The sequence below is a fragment of the Silene latifolia genome, chromosome 2 (assembly GCF_048544455.1).
Source record: "Silene latifolia isolate original U9 population chromosome 2, ASM4854445v1, whole genome shotgun sequence".
Lineage (NCBI taxonomy): Eukaryota > Viridiplantae > Streptophyta > Magnoliopsida > Caryophyllales > Caryophyllaceae > Silene > Silene latifolia.
Genome location: NC_133527.1, coordinates 96,121,876 through 96,132,735, shown reverse-complemented (window position 1 = coordinate 96,132,735; position 10,860 = coordinate 96,121,876).

Genomic DNA, 10,860 nt, shown 5'->3' with positions numbered 1-10,860 from the left:
GATCCCCCTTCAACCTGCGTTGTTGGAACACTGCCTTAGCTATTGGGATCCTTGTAACCATGTCTTTGCTTTTCCTGAGGGGGAGATCTGCCCTCTACCCGAAGAGTTTTTCGCCCGGGAGGATGGGATCTCGAGGCCATACGGCTATACCAAAATTTCATTCGAGGTGACGTGGAACATATCTAGATCGCCTTGGCCTTTCCGGGACGGAGTGGGGAGATAGTTCTTGGTGACGAAGTCAACCTTCTTGCTATTCATCGGAAATTTTGTATCTTGCGAAACAGTACTTTACTGCCAGCGTACTGCCGCAAGGCCTTTGGATTGATCATGTTACACCTTTATGTCTTTGAAGGTATGATGAACAAGAAAACTTGTGTAGGACAAGCGAAACTTTTGTCTATTGTGTCTCAGATGAAGACGGGACATAACCCTTCCTGGATTATTCTCGCTGAAACCCTCCGGGGTTTAGATGCTAAGAAAATGAACCCTGGTGCCGATTGGTCGGGATGCTCCCGTCTATTGCAGGTAACAAAATCTATTCTCCTGATTTCGCATCCTTGATTGATTTTCCTTTTACCACAATTCTTGTGTTGTTGCCACGATTTATTTATATTTCGCCACGATTTTGTTGCATTCTGCCACGATTTTGTCACGATTTTGTTGCATTCTGCCACGATTTTGCTGTATTCTGCCACGATTCCTGCCACAATTCCGTTTTTTCCTTCTTTTTTCTTCTTTTTTTTTCTCTTTTTTTCGTTGTTTTTTTTTGTCACGTTTTTTTTTTCTTTTTTCTTTTTTTCTTTTTCCTTTTTCTTCTTTTTTTTTTCGTTTTTTTTTTTTTTTTTTTTTTTTTTTTTTTTTTTTTGGTGTGGCTTTGCGAGAGATTTTGGCTCTTCGCCCGCCGCATGAGCCCACTCGTATCTCGCCCGTATGCGACTATGCGTGCCAAGCGGTATGAAGACGAGCATCAAAATGACCTTGCCTATTGGCGAAACAAGCCGACGAGAAGGGGAGGTCGCCCTCTTTTTTTGGTTCATGCCTTGGCTTCGCCTCAAATCTTTTACTATCCTTAGGAAGATGATAAGACCAGACGTTTGCAACTACTGGGTTTAGAGAGGTCTATTCACATTTACCCCGACCGCGTCCTGCGTCAGATGGGCCGTAGACAAATAATTCCCAAGTGTGAGGCTGTTCTGGGACGAGCAAGAGAGCTGAATTCCTCTATATGTGATGATTGGCTCGAGAGGTGGCACCAAAGGCGTCTTTGGTACGTATCTGCGCGCCCTCAGACTACCTGGGTATCCCCGTCTTATACTAAATGGCTTAAAGAGAAGACCGAATCAGGTAAGGACTTGTGTCGGAAGGATAAGCTTGTCGACATCAAATATTATGACAAAGCGCGAAGCGATCGCGACTTCTTTGCTAACGATCTTTCGTCTGCATCTGGACCTGAAACTAAGACTGAGAAGACTCCTAAGACTGACTCACAGGCGACAGGTGTGTGGAAACGGTTGGGTTCAAAGGCACACTCGGGCTCAGCCTTGGAGGGGAGGCTTGGTCCTCGCTTGAGTGTAAAAGATAGGCTGGGCCCTCGGGAAGAAATGACGATCCCTCCTAAGAAGCGCGCTAGACAGAACGCAACTACCCCTCCTCTGCAGGAGCCTCGGTCACGTGACCCAAAAGGCAAAGGGAAAAAAAAAATGTAGGAGCCTTCGACTCCAATCTATTATTTAATACTACTACTTATTATTTGTTGCTAGCTGTTTTCCTTTTTCTTTTGAAGGATGTAATGGGCATCGCCCGATCTTTAATAAGACTTACTATCTATTAAAATTCCCAGTTTCTGCATAAAATTTCATTTTATTTAAAGGAAGGGTCGGTTGTACTCTTTTAAAGAGTCGCCTACGATATCGTTATCACGAGAATCAAACCGAGCTCGTAGTTCCACAAAAAAAACGCGCTACAATCATCGATTTATAACGCACAAAAAGCAGCGAAGCAAAAGTGCCGCGGCCTAGACTCGCTCACGAGCACTGCAATTCAAAATTTTATTTTACGACATTGAGAATGAGTTCTACGGATAGTATTTCTTCAGTTGATCCAAATTCGTCGGATTCGCAAAGTCATTTCCATCTAGATCTCGCTACCGATCTGCGCCTCCCGATAATATTTTCTTTACTGTAAGGACCGGCCCAATTCGGCTTGAATTTTCCCCTCGGGTCGATTGGTAGTAAAGCGCGCACAGACTTTAGGACCAAATCCCCATCCTTTATTCCTCGAGGTTTCACCTTTTTGTTAAATGCTCTTTGTATCCTTTTCTGATAAAGTTGAACATGGTGTAGCGCATTTAACCGTCGCTCGTCGAGCATGACCAAGGAATCATACGGCTTGCGGCCCGGTCGGCCAGAGGACCGACTTTCTAATGAGAATCCTTAAAGAAGGTACCTCTAATTCAATAGGTGGACTGCTTCCATCCCATATGTCAAATAGAACGGAGTTGCTCCAGTGGCTGTGCGAATAGACGTCCTGTATCCCCATAGTGCGAACGGTATCTTTTCTGGCCATTCGCGATAATTGTCAGTCATTTTCCTGAGAATCACAGTGATTGTCTTGTTGGCGGCTTCCACTGCACCATTTGTTTGAGGTCGATACGGTGACGACTTGTGGTGTTTGATTTTATACTTTTCAAGTATTACGGCAGTTTCAGCCTAGAAGTGAGTGCCATGGTCGCTAATGAGCTCATGCGGCACCCCATATCTGCAAATGATTTCATTCTGAATGAACTTTGCTACCTGCTTTGCTTGTAGAACTTTGTATGATTTCACTTCTACCCACTTCGTGAAGTAATCGATGGCGACTAGCATGAAACAATGCCCACCTGTTCCAGATGGGTTGACCTTTCCAATAATGTCGATTCCCCATGTTGAGAAACGCCATGGTGATGTCAAAGTATATAACATGATGATGGCGGCACGTCTTTGTATGTTTGCGAAGATTTGGCAATTATGGCAATGTTTGACATATTGGCGACAATCTGTCTCCATCGTGGTCCAATAATACCCTAATCTCATGATTTTACGAACCATCATATGGGCATTCATGTGTGGGCCACACTCTCCGTCATGGACTTCTTCCATGACTCTTTTCGCAGTTGGTGAGTCTATGCATCGCAGAAGGATATTTTGCGCGGTCTTCTTGTACAATTGTCCGTCATTGGTTCTAACGAACTGAGCGGCTAGCATTCGAATAGCGCGCTTTCCGCGGTTATCCATGTCGGGTGGATACTCTCCTGATTCTTTAAATTTCAGAATAGCATGATACCAAGGTTCGGCCTCGGTTTCTTCTGTGTCTCCGATTACATTAACGTAAGCAGGTGATGCTCTTCGTTCGACACATATCGGCATAGTATCCATATGATCGGTATGTTGATCGAGCAGACTAGCTTTGATAGTGCATCAGCAAACCTGGTTTTCGTCTGCGGGGAGGTGCACGTACTTGACATCGGCGAACAACTTTTCTAGTTCCTCGATTTTCGCTTGGTACGGAGCCAAGCTATCACTTCGGGTTTTCCACGTCCCGGCCACTTGATTGATCACTAGTGACGAGTCCCCATGTACTACAAGCTTTTTGATGCCTAACTCGAGAGCACTGTGCAAACCGAGTAGGCATGCTTCATATTCAGTCGCGTTATTAGTGACGTTAAAGTCCAACTTGATCGAAATGGGAACATGTTAACCTTCTGGTGAAATGAGTAGAACTCCTATCCCGTATCCCCTATAGTTCGATGCTCCATCGAAATAGAGGTCCCACGTATCATTGTCTATGTGAACGATATCTTCGTCGGGAAACGACCACGTATCCACAACCTCAGTTTCTTCTATCGGGTTATCCGCCAGGAAGTCTACAACCGCCCTTCCCTTTATCACTTTTAGCGGTACATATTTCAGGTCGAACTCGGAAAGCATTAAAGTCCATCTTGACACCCTGCCGTTCAGAACCGGTTTTTCAAACAAGTATTTGATTGGGTCCATCTTCGAGTGGATGCGAGACACTATGATCGAGCATGTAGTGTCGTAACTTCTTCGTCGCCCATACTAAAGCCAAACATGTCTTCTCGAGCTGAGTATACTTGACTTCATACTCCAAGAACTTTTTACTAATGTAGTAAATTGCTCTTTCCTCTTTATCGACTATCTGCGCCAGCATTGCCCCCATTGCAAAGATCCGAATCGTAAGATACAACAAAAGTGGTAACCCACCGTTGGTGGGCCGAGCACGGGAGGGGAAGATAGTATTTCTTTGATCTTATCGAACGCGACTTGACAATGATCATCCCATACGACGTGTTCCCCGACCTTCAATTTCTTGAAAATTGGCTCGCATATCATAGTTAGCCTTGCCACGAACCGACTTATATATTGGATTCTTCCCAGGAAACCTCGAATTTCCTTCTCGGTTTTCGGGTGAGGCATTTCCATTATGGACTTTATTTTTGATGGGTCCACCTCGATGCCACGGTGGCTAACGATGTGACCCAACAGTTTTGCGGATGTGACTCGAATGCGTATTTTTGTGGATTCAACCTCATGTTATACTTGCTTGCGATCGCTCGAAGAATTTGCGTAGCGTACCAAGGTGGCCATCACGCTCCTTTGACTTGACAATCATGTCGTCGACATAAACCTCGACTTCCTTGTGCATCATATCATGTAGCAATGTTGTCGCGGTCCTCTGGTATGTAGCCCCTGCGTTTATCAACCCAAAAGGCATTATTGTGTAGCAATAGGTTCCCATTGCGTTCGAACGCATGATCTTATGCATATCTTCTTTCGCCATCTTGATCCGATTATAACCGGCGTATCCATCCATAAAGGATAGTAACGCGTGTTTTGCCGTGTTGTCAACCAGGATGTCGATGTGAGGTAATGGGAAATCGTCCTTCGGACTTGCCTTGTTTAAATCCCGGAAGTCGACACAAACCCGAACTTTACCATCTTTCTTGGGCATCGGTACGACGTTAGCCACCCGGTCCGAGTATTTCGACACCTTGATGAACCCAGACTTTGAGTTGCTTGTCGATTTCTTCTTTGACTTTCGAGAGACCAATCTGTATGCATTTTGCGTAGTTTTCGCTTGACCGGCTTATATCCCGGCTTGATTGGGATCCTGTGCTCCGCAATTTCCCTATCAATGCCTGGCATGTCTTTGTAGGACCATGCGAAAACATCTTTGAACTCATGTAACAACCCAATGAACCCTTGTCTCTCGGTGGGACTTAAAGTAGTTCCTATTTTAAGCTCTTGTGGTTCTAAGGTTGTACCTACATTGATGGTTTCGGTATCTTCGATGATCGAAGTTTTATGTTCGTACTCTTCCAACCCTTTTATCAACTGTAGAGGTGGTTCCATTTCTTCTTCTTCTTCTTCTTCGACCAACTGTTCATCCTCGACCTCAGTCTCAATGTCATTATTAAAACAATCATTTTCAAAATTTGAATTGCAATGTAAGTAAGACAAGTCGTAAGCAAACTGGTTCATATTATTATTGATTTGAAATTGCGCGAAATGCGCTAACATTTGAGCCAACTGATCAGAGCTCAGTGGCGAGATAGGGGTATTCGGGACAGCCCGGAATACCACCATTAGGAAAAGGCGCATAGGAAGGGAAAGCTAGGGGAGGGGTATTTTCAACACCTGACTCCTTAGACTCAATCTTAGGACCTAACTCGACTCGGACTTAATCCGACTCGGACTCGAGAATCGGTAACATCATCCGGCTTGAACATCTCTCCTTCTCCCGTTGTCAACTTGAAAAGAAGTCCTTTGTTGTCAGTCCACTTGATTGTTTTCCGCCATCCCGTGTTGGTCCTAAGAGGATCCACATCGGTGATGAGGGTAGATGGGTCGAACCGCTCGCTTCTCAGGATCATGCTTACCAAATCTTCGTTTGGTATTGGTGATTTCTTCTCTTCACCGAAAAGAAGACCCATAGCTTTCTCGTCATTTATTGGATCCGGTTTGGTTTCTACGGCATCACAGTCGAGAATGTCTTGAGGGATGTAGTAGCAATCTTGGAATACTTCGATTCCCGGGACAATAAGGTTTTTCTTTGAGTCAAAGATAGGTTCGGGGAAGTCCATGCAAGGGAGTTCTTCCCCAGCTCTCACGAAGTGACCGTTTAGAGTTAGGTGATACGGTCCCATTTTAATATCTCGATCTTCGATCGTTCTTCCCCTCTTTTCCAGCAGATCTTTCCCGGTGGGCTCATATCCAAGCCCGAACGTTACTCCTTTGGCTATTGGTGGTTTCAACTCGAATGTACCCTCCTTTCTAGGGTATAGAGAGAAACCGAAGTATTTCCCAGTCTTGAGAATCACTTCGTAGGCATGGCTTCCCGTGTATAGATCCATATTCTCTGCTTCGGAGTTCAGCTCGATCATATTGACAATCTCGAAACCACATGCGTCATTGGTAGCTTCGACCCTTACTTCGGAAGTAATGTCTCCTCCGCCACATGTAAGCATTGGCGTGGCGTCAATGGTGACGGTTTTGCCATTGAGTGGGACCTTGATTTTTTCGATGCGGCGTTGATGTTACGGCCCTCGCAAAGCATGGATCCGGGCCTTCCCAACAATAAGTTGAAGGATGAGCATATGTCAATTACTTGGCAACTTATTTTCTTTTCCACTTGCCCGGTCTGTACTACCAGGTCGACAAGTCCACTCACTCGACGCACAATGCCATCGAATGCCCGAATCGTCTGCGTAGTGGGGATGAAGTCATTCTTCTCCAAGCCCGGAATATGCGCCGTTTTCAGAGGGAGTACGTTGTGTACCGATCCGTCGTCAACCAAGGTCATAGGGATATGCTTGTTGAGACACACGGTAGCAATATAGAGGGCCAGGTTATGTCGAGGCCCGAACGGTGGCAGATCTTCGTCGGAGAATGTCACAGCGTTGGTAATCTGAGGCCGATTCTGGGCGATGTGAGTGACCATGTCCGCAGGAGTAGTATTCGACGACACGGTCATGTTCATCAAAGCTTGTAACAAAGCTTGACGATGTTCGAAAGAGCTCAGGATAAGTTGCCAGATAGATACGTCGGCCTTAGTCTTTTGGAGTTGCTTGATGAGGGAAGCCTCGGAGGTCGACCCTTCACCAAGAACTTCGACCACTACCGGCTCTTTGAGAGGTGTATTGTTCGGGGTATCTTTAGCTTTCTCCACACGATACGGGCGTCCGGATCTAGTCAAATGGTTTGACTCTAGGGCATCTTGCCTCACCTTTAAGATTTCTTCTTGGGTGTGAGGAATTGTCGCACCTTTGACGAGCTAAACATCATCCTCGTCATCAGCCCAAACGTCATTGATTTCATTGCCACTTCGGAGTATGTAAGGAGTACAATCGACAACAAAATCCCCGAATGTAATCTCGTTTCTCGAGGTTGGTAGGAATTCGGAGCAACCCACGAATATTCTTCCGACGAAAACCCCTTTTAGACGACATGGGCGGATCAAGTGAGAGTAATCGACACTATCTTCGGTAGAGACAAAGTTAGTGTGGTCGCCAAACGGATTGGTGACGTTGTTGGGCTTTATGGCCGGGATTGGGAGCGTTCTGTTCTCAATCATATCTTGAATTTCGTGCTTTAGTCTAAAGCACCTTTCAGTATCGTGTCCCTTCCCTTGATGAAAGGCACAGTAGGCATTTGGTTTGTACCATTTGCCTTGTTGTTCACAGTGGATCCGGAGTTGGCCAATGGGCTTCAACTTTCCTTGGGCCATGAGCCTTTGGAGAGAGTAGGCGTAAGTGCACCCGATATCGGTGAATACCCTCGGAGCTTGGCGCGAGAGGCCTTTTGATTTGTCCATCTAAGAGATTGACAGTTTCAACAAAGTGGGGGCTGCTGGTGCTTTTGCTTTAGATGACGAAGCCCCTTGGTATCCCTTTGGCTTCTCAGCTTCAGCAATTCGGACATCGTCCTCTACCTTTATCCCGATCCTTATCAATTCTTTGAAAGAACCAAAATTTTGGTATTTCAGAGCATTACGGTAAACAGGTCGTAAATTCTTCACGAACTTATCTACCATTTCGACTTCATCAGGCTTCTTAGCTAGTTTTACGCTTTCAGCGTGCCATCTTGCGAGGAATTCAGTAAAGCCCTCTTTTTCCTTCTGTGTCATCACTTCCAAAGTCCTTATGTTGGTTTGAATCTCAACATTGTCAGCATAGTGCTTTGAGTAACTCCACCGTAATATCTTCGAAAGTGGGGAAGTTCTTGAGGTCAAGATTATAGAACCACGCCTTTGGGTGTTCACCCAGAGATTGGGCGAAAATTTCAGAGAGCATATCGCAGTACTCCCTTCGAGTGCTAGGTACCCTTTATAGGCCTTAACATGGTGGACTGGATCTTCGGTGCCCTTGAACTTTGGGATGTCAGTGAGTACCATGTTCGTGGGCAACTTATCCTGAACTGGGGCATAGGCCCTAGCATTCTCATAGTGGATGTTCTTCCCCTGGGTGAGTTTCAAACGGTCTTCGATGAACTTGAGCCGTTTCTCCAAATCAGTCAGAGGTGGAGGGGAATCTTCACCCAGATTAGATTCGATTGCATCCATTCAGGTCATCACGAGGTTCACGGCCTCAGTGAGCTTGTTAACAGCATCTTCCATTGCTTGACGTCGGGTTTTTGGCGGCCTTTCTACAAGAAAACCCCGTACTGAGTCAATATTTAAAGTAAGAGCCCCTGCACACTTAAGGACACGACCCCAACTTGAATCAAACAAAGACTCGACTTGAGACTGACTAACCAAAGGTTCGACTCACGGTTTGATTTAGACCTTGGTTCATTTTAGACTCAACAAAACAACATGACTCAAACTGTCATGGCACGATTTTAAACTGGACTCGGTGTGACTAAACCCGTGATTGGACTAACATAGCCCATAGGTTCGGGTGAAACGCCCTAAATGGCCTAGCTTGGGCGTTTTTGTGGACTATCCTAGACCAAATGGTCGACCAACATGACTCAAGGCCCAAGAGGTGAGCTTGGGTGACCCAACAAGGTCGTGTTCTAGACTCTTAGAACGAAACACACCCGGCCTAACACGGCCATGACCCGGACACGACTTGACGCATTTCATGCTTGGTTGAGGTTCGAGAAGCATTTTGGATTGGTTTTGAAAAACGAATGATCGATTTGAAAAATGAGATTTGAAATGGGCAGCATGCCGGCTATAAAAGCTTGTTTTGGCCGAAATTTCTAGTCCTATTTGGGCAGCATTCCGCGTTTTTAAAACCATGCTAATTTTGAAAGTAAGTTGTTCAAAAGTTCGGTTTTGAAAAGGACATGGGAAATTTCGAAAAGACTCGGGAAAACAATTTGCACATTGTCATTCTCATGTTATAAGGATGTATGCTCCTAGACATCTCTAAGTCTCGGCAAGTCTTCTACAAGAAGGTCTATGCCCTCCATCCTTTTGCGGTCTTATAGAGCAAGGTGTCTTAAGGTAGAGTACCTAGAAGATCATCCCCACTATCAAGAACCACGCGAGGTGAAGTGGAAGCGAGCAATGTGCAGCTTCCTAGCATAGTGGGACGTCGCCCCCCACGCATCACGAAGAAACGCTGGGACGGCCCGGGCAAGTCCTTAAGGGTTTATGCATGAATCGTAGCACTATGAGTAATGTTTTACTTTCCAACACTTTCTTTTCAAGTTTCACCTCGGAGGAAAAGACCCTAGAAACAAAGTGTAACTAGTCCTCTTTTCCCAGTGAGTCGCCAAATCGTGGACAAGGCCCTCGGGAGGCTGCGTCCGCGGGATCCACACTAGGCATAATCGACTCGAGGTTCTTTCGAATCGAATTAAGACATATTAGAGTCGCCACCAAGTTTTTTGGGAACTTGGAACCGTACAAGTCAACTTTACACCTTTCATCAAAAAGCATAAAGCCAATCGACTACGAGTGATTAAAGATAAAGACTTGTACCCTATATCACTCGATTTGAATGACTCTCGTAATCCAATGGTATTTAGACGGATCCACAAACCATAGATCTTGAGTAAGGGGTGAGGGTACGTGTTAGGAAGCCCATAAGGACACCTAACCCCGCCCGTCAATAACGGCCTCTACTAAGTCAAGTGTCAGATTTCAAACAAGGTCATAGCTACTACGATATATGATATGCAAACATCGTTTTAAAACCCTAACATGTGACAATAATTTCTATGTCGTTTAATGCATGAATACTAACTTTGTCAAAGTTGTTTTAGCATGTTGGTTGATTTGAAATAAAAGATGCGCAAACACGGCTTAGGAGGAATGGGGGAGCCATTGGGATCTATCCTATTACAACCCAGGCATTTCATGCCGACACAACGAGAAATAAATTACAACTCGATTTAATTACAACAACTATCGAAATTATTTTGACTCAATTAAAATAAAACCTATGTACCTGATACAAAATTACAATACAAACTAACAAAAAACAACTCAAACTATTATGACTTAACAAATAAAATAAATGAAAACAAAAAGGCTAAAACTAAGTTAGATTAATTAATGATGTTAGCCGATTTATTAATTAGTAAACAAATTAGACTAGAATTAAACTAATTAAATTAAATTAAACAAATACAAAGGTTTGAAATAAATTAGGTACAACTTATTGATTAAATTGAACCCAACTCATTAAAATTATTCACCAATCCATATTTATTAAAATAGGATTAGTAAACAATTAAAGAAACAAAAGAAGAAAAGAAATCAAAACTGGCAGACCCGTGCAGTGCACGGATCAGAAGTCAGAACGTTTTTTGTAGAAAACAAAGTTAATTGCATTTTAATTTCGAAATCAGC